This window comes from Bubalus bubalis, chromosome 16 (genome assembly GCF_019923935.1).
Source record: "Bubalus bubalis isolate 160015118507 breed Murrah chromosome 16, NDDB_SH_1, whole genome shotgun sequence".
In the NCBI taxonomy this organism is placed as follows: Eukaryota; Metazoa; Chordata; class Mammalia; order Artiodactyla; family Bovidae; genus Bubalus; species Bubalus bubalis.
The window spans coordinates 58,485,337-58,490,815 of record NC_059172.1 but is presented as its reverse complement, the minus strand read 5'-3'; the positions used below and the strand labels follow the sequence as shown (position 1 = coordinate 58,490,815).

General features: G+C 51.7%; 1 long non-coding RNA gene across 1 annotated transcript; it reads left to right on the top strand.

Annotated features, from left to right (window-relative positions):
• The first annotated feature begins 1,887 nt into the window (after nucleotides 1-1,887).
• Nucleotides 1,888-2,999, top strand: LOC123329813. The gene is made up of 2 exons (XR_006545398.2): nucleotides 1,888-2,061; nucleotides 2,159-2,999. It is a non-coding gene; the product is annotated as an uncharacterized LOC123329813 (long non-coding RNA).
• Nucleotides 3,000-5,479: the final 2,480 nt, after the last annotated feature.

The window sequence follows — 5,479 nt, the reverse complement described above, 5'->3', positions numbered from 1 at the left end:
GGGCTGGTGATAGAAGGGCCTGGTGATGGAGGGGCCTGGTGATGGAGGGGCTGGTAGTGGAAGGGCTGGTGATGAGGGGCTGGTAATAAAGCTGTCTAGTAATGGTTGCCAGAGAAGGCAATGGCACCCCACTCCAGTACTCTTGCCTGGAAAATCCCATGGACGGAGGAGCCTGGTAGGCTGCAGTCCATGGGGTTGCTAAGAGTTGGACACAACTGAGTGACTTCACTTTTACTTTCCACTTTCATGCATTGGAGAAGGAAATGGCAACCCACTCCAGTGTTCTTGCCTGGAGAATCCCATGGACGGAGGAGCCTGGTAGGCTGCCATCTCTGGGGTCTCACAGAGTCGGACACGACTGAAGTGACTTAGCAGCAGCAGCAGCAGTAATGGTTGCTAATGTACACAACCTTTTGTTTTGTCCTTGTCCCAGCCCACTTGGCACAGCACTGAGAGCCTCTATTCACTCTATCTTCCCCTGTGTCCTAGGATCTGGAATCTCCCTGCACTGATCACCTGTGGTTATCTTCCTTCACATATCTGCAGAGAGCAGGCCCTGTCCCGAGCTTCTCCAGGCGTGTCCATCTCCTTCAAGCCATGAGTCAGCACCAGCCCCCAGGGTCCTGCCTCTCACACAAAATGGGTACCTGTGACCAGACCACTGATACCAGAGACATCATGTAAATGAGACCTAGGAGGGGACAGTCAAGGGAGCTGATGATAAAGTCCAGACTCAGGGGAGGTAGAACTATCTTTCATTGAGTCCTACCAGGTCTTACCACTGTGCCTGACACACAAAGCCTAATTTAGACTTCAGCCCAGCTCTGTGAGAGAAAAATCATTATCCCCATTTCACAGAAAATAAAATTAAGCAACTCCCAGAGTAGAAGTAATTTGTCTAAAGTTATCCCTCCAGGATGGCAGTGCCAATATTAGAAACTAGGTCTCTCTGACTTCACTAATTTTTTTCACTGCAAATAGTTTCTAAACTTTCTGTGAACATCTGCTTGTGTCCTAGACGCCAGCAAGTGCGTGTGCACATGCTCAGATGCTTAGTCACGTCCAACTCTTTGCAACACCATGGACTGTAGCCGGCCAGTCTTCCCTGGCCATGGGATTTTTCAGGTAAGAATACTGGAGCAGGTTGCCATTTCCTCCTCCAGGGGTTCTTCCCAACCCAGGGATTGAACCCCTGTCTCCTGCGCTGGCAGGCAGATTCTTTACCAATGAGCCACCTGGGAAGCCCCCAGCAATTGGGAGCACCTGAGTAATTCAATAGGCTGTGAATTGCAAGGGCAGTTCTGGTGGAATTCTCCTCTTTGTCGTGGGAAAAGTCACTCAGCCAAAACCCTCAACCATGGTGATTCGGTGCCCAGTTCCCTGCCTTACTCACAAGGAACATTCCTCTCCTTGAGACCTTGCCCCACTACTGTCAGGGAGCCTTCGGGAATCCACTGGGCCCAAGAGTGCCCTGCAGGAGCCCCAGCCCAGCCCAGAAGCTAAACCATCCGTGACCCATATCTTCTCAAAACTGAGAATTTTCTCATTGGAAGGAGCCTCCAAAGTCGTTACATCCAACTCCTCAGTTGAAGCTAAGGTCTTCCTGACAGGGACCCCGTGCCTCTCATGCCCCTCCTTCCTCTTGTAGAGACTCTCCCTACCTCTCTGCCTGATGGCCAACGTCCTCCAGTGACCGGAACTCCCCTCCTCCCTAGGATACTAGCATCCCCCTTGGTCGGCGCCAGCCGGAGAAACCTCTTGTGTTGGGCCCCAGGCCGTCTTCCTGAGGCTTCTACGCATGTTCTATTTCTACCCTTAAGGATGTGGAGAACAGGGTATGTCCCCTCTCACTCACAATAGCCTTGGGGAGATAGTCCTCATGCTTCTTTGAGCCCTTGAGCCTACACACAAGACCTCCTTGTTTCCTTCCACCATTTCTCGCGAGACACTCATTTCTCGCGAAGCACTCATTTCTCGCTAGAAACGAGACTCCTTTCTCGCGAAGCTTTTACTTTCACACCGTCTCCAACATCCTCCGCTGAATACACTGCCACTGAACAGGTCTCTGATAGTGAAGATACTGTTAAAAGGGGTCGTTATTTGCTGCAGTCCTCTCATCTCCTCTCTCTGTCTCTCTCCCTGTTTCTTTTTCTCCCAGGTTCATAATGAAAAAAAAAAAAAAAAAGACCAGGTCCTGCAGCCTCATCCTCAGCAGCCTCGTGGGGCTCCAGCAGCCAATTTCCTAGCATCTGCATCCTGGGCACACCTGGGGCTTCTCATTCCAGCCCCACCACTACTTCACAGAGACTTCTGCTACCAGCCAGCGGCAGAGGAGATGGGCCCATACAAGCAGAAACTTTCATTCACCAGGACTTGGCAGGAACTCAGAGAACCTTCACAACTCCTTGACTGGCTGTAAGACAAACTGCCTCTTCGATCCAACTGAATAATCCAGTATCCAAATAGCAGGGGACAATCCAGGGCAAACAAGGGCTTCCATACCAATGCCCCTAGAGCAGGGAGGGGCACACGATTTTCAAAGACATTCCTGAAGCTCCCTGCCACAGAACACCTCCTCTTTCTTGGGACACCATGAATGAGGGAATTGTTAAGTGAAGCAGCAGAGACTTGGCCTGGATGTTGAGAAGACACCCTGAGTTACAATCTGGGATGCTGAGACACATGACAAAGTTATCTGAGGACCCCCAGGGAGGCTGTTCTTTGCTCAGAGTTGAGGGGGCAGCGTGGCATTCCATTCCCCATGCAATTTGGGAAGGTCTTTCAGACACAGAGCGGGTATCATGAAATACAGCCTAAACCCACACATATGTATCATTCCTGCTCCCCACAGTTAAACAATTAGCCTGCATAACCGCTTGAGTGGAGGGAGAGGTACCAGAAGGAGCCAGCCTCATCCCTCCTGTAACCTGGCTGTGATATCACCCCAGTTCTGGCTAACTTTGCCAAGAAGCATGCAGGGGACACCAGGGAACTCTTAATCGGCCGAAGAAGCCCTGGAACCACTGCCTGCCCTATTTGTTTTATATGCTACCTAAGACCTGCCCCTGTCCCCAAGAACTTACAGTCAGTTAGGGGACACGTCATACCTGGCAATAGAATGTTCAGTCACACTCCAGGCAGCAGAGAGCAAGGCATAGACGGTCCAGGGAGTTAATCACATAGTAAAGGCCAGAGGAGTGATCCTGCAGAGAAAGTGGGATCTTCAAGGAGGACACACGTGGGAGGTCTAATCAATCACTGGGCCAATATATTTGCTCCAGTAATTCCAATTATGTTGGCCCAGATCAGGCTATAATGGCAAACACTGCCCCGGATGGGGCACTCAGGTCCCAAGCACCGCCTCCCTCACAGCCCAACCAGCTCATCCCAGCTCCCAACTCTGGGCTCAGTGGCCCAAAAAACACTGTGCAGTGAGGGCCAGCCCTCTTCTGCAGCTGTCTCCCTCTCTCTCTCTCTCTCTCTCAGTCCCAGGTTTCTCTTTTACTGTATAGTTCCAAGCACTATCTATTCATACCCCAGCAAAAAGCATCAGGAAAGGCTCTGATAAGTCATCCACACCAGCGGTTTGCCTTTTAAAGAACAAACACGTGAAACGTTGAAATGAAAAATTCTTGGGCATCAGAACATGGGTAGAGGATATAGTTCTGGTTCAGAAAGCAGGAGGAGGAGCTTCTAAGGTTCCACATTTCCCCTGTAGGCGACAGCTTCCTCTGATTCCCAGGAGGCTCTTGCTGCCTCCAAGAGCTGGGAATCTCACTGAATAACAGCAATAGGAGAGAGCAGTGTCCCTCCAAACCCCATTCACAGGGTGGTCTGTGGGCAGTGCCCGCACTCAGCCATAGGTACCCCTCAGCAGACCCCATCGCTGCCACAGCACGGTTCACTGTGTAACCTGGGAAGAGACCTTCTCAGGTCTGAGAAGGTCTCTTCCCCTCCCTCTCCTTGTTTTCTCACCTGTCAGACACGGGGCTTGAACTGGATGGCTCCTAAACCCACTTGCTCACAGACATTCTGGTCACCTGGGTCTCTGGGCTGTAGCTGTAGGAAAGATCATATTCATCTTCCCCCTCACCCTCTCTCTCTGGTGACCCACCTTCATCAAGGAAAAAAGATGCAGAAGGTAGGTGCTTAAAGAACTCTCTTTTCTTCCTATCCCCTTCCTTGCAGGCATGCAGGAGATGGCTGGAGGGACAAGAAACTGAGTGGTAGGAAGAAAGCCTGAAAAGTCATTTAGATATTCTTTTCCTGGGCTAAGATAAAGGGGAAGGGAAAAGAAGTACCAGAAATTGAACCCGATGCCCTAACCCAGTTAGGTCCTAGTTTGAACAAGCGTGCAGTCCTGAGTCTACCCTGGGGCAAAACACGTGGACAAGAGGAGGCCAGGATCACACTCTCCTTCTCCAGACTAGGCTGCACCAAAATAGTTTCCACTGAAAATTTGAGACGGCTTGGCAGGAGGGTTGGCAAAGGGGTTAAAGCTGCAGACAGGCCGCTAGACTTGCAGACCCATAGGGCCCCTTCTGGTTCTGGCATTCTGCGAGAAGTTATACCTGGCCTGGGCCATTAGAGGTCCCTGAAATGTCTGTGATGTCCACCTTGCCTATCGCTGCTCAGAGCCCCCTGCCAGCAGAGGACCCAGTTTCCAAGGCTGGATGCCCATGCAGGTCACTGTCAGCATCACTGCCCACCCCTCTGTGCATACCCCTCCAGATCCCTATTTATAAACATGGCAGAGGCAGGCAAGCTGAGGAAACAGCCGTTTCTATGCTAACTACCCACATGTGACCTGAGGGTTAGATTGCTGCTGCTGCTGCTGCTGCTGCTAAGCCGCTTCAGTTGTGTCCGACTCTGTGCGACCCCATAGACGGCAGCCCACCAGGCTCCCTCATCCCTGGGATTCTCCAGGCAAGAACACTGTGGGTTGCCATTTCCTTCTCCAATGCATTAAAGTGAAAAGTGAAAGTGAAGTCACTCAGTTGTGTCCGATTCTTGCAACCCCATGGACTGCAGCCTACCAGGCTCCGTCATCCATGGGATTTTCCAGGCAAAAGTACTGGAGAGGGTTGCCATTGCCTTCTCCAGAGGGTTAGATTATGAAACCATAAAACTGCTCAGAAAGCAGGGGAGCTGGAGTCCCTGAGCCCTTAAGGCAGAGAAGAGCCCAGCCTCCTGGTCTAACCTGGATTTGAGCCTTGGCCTTGGACACTGAAGGCCCACATGGCTATAGAAAGGGCTGCTGGCCCTGAAAACCAGCCACCAGTGTGACTCCACTTAGAACACTGCTGTGCCCAAGCATGGGGCCGGCACATGACCCCCTTAGCACAGTCAGGACTGCACTCAACCAGCCTGCCCTCGCCCCCTTCTTTCCAACCCAACCCTGTGGCAGGGATGCCCAGTCGAAGAAACATGATCAGGACTCAGGAGATTGAGCTCTGGCAGATGTGGACCTGATCGCCTA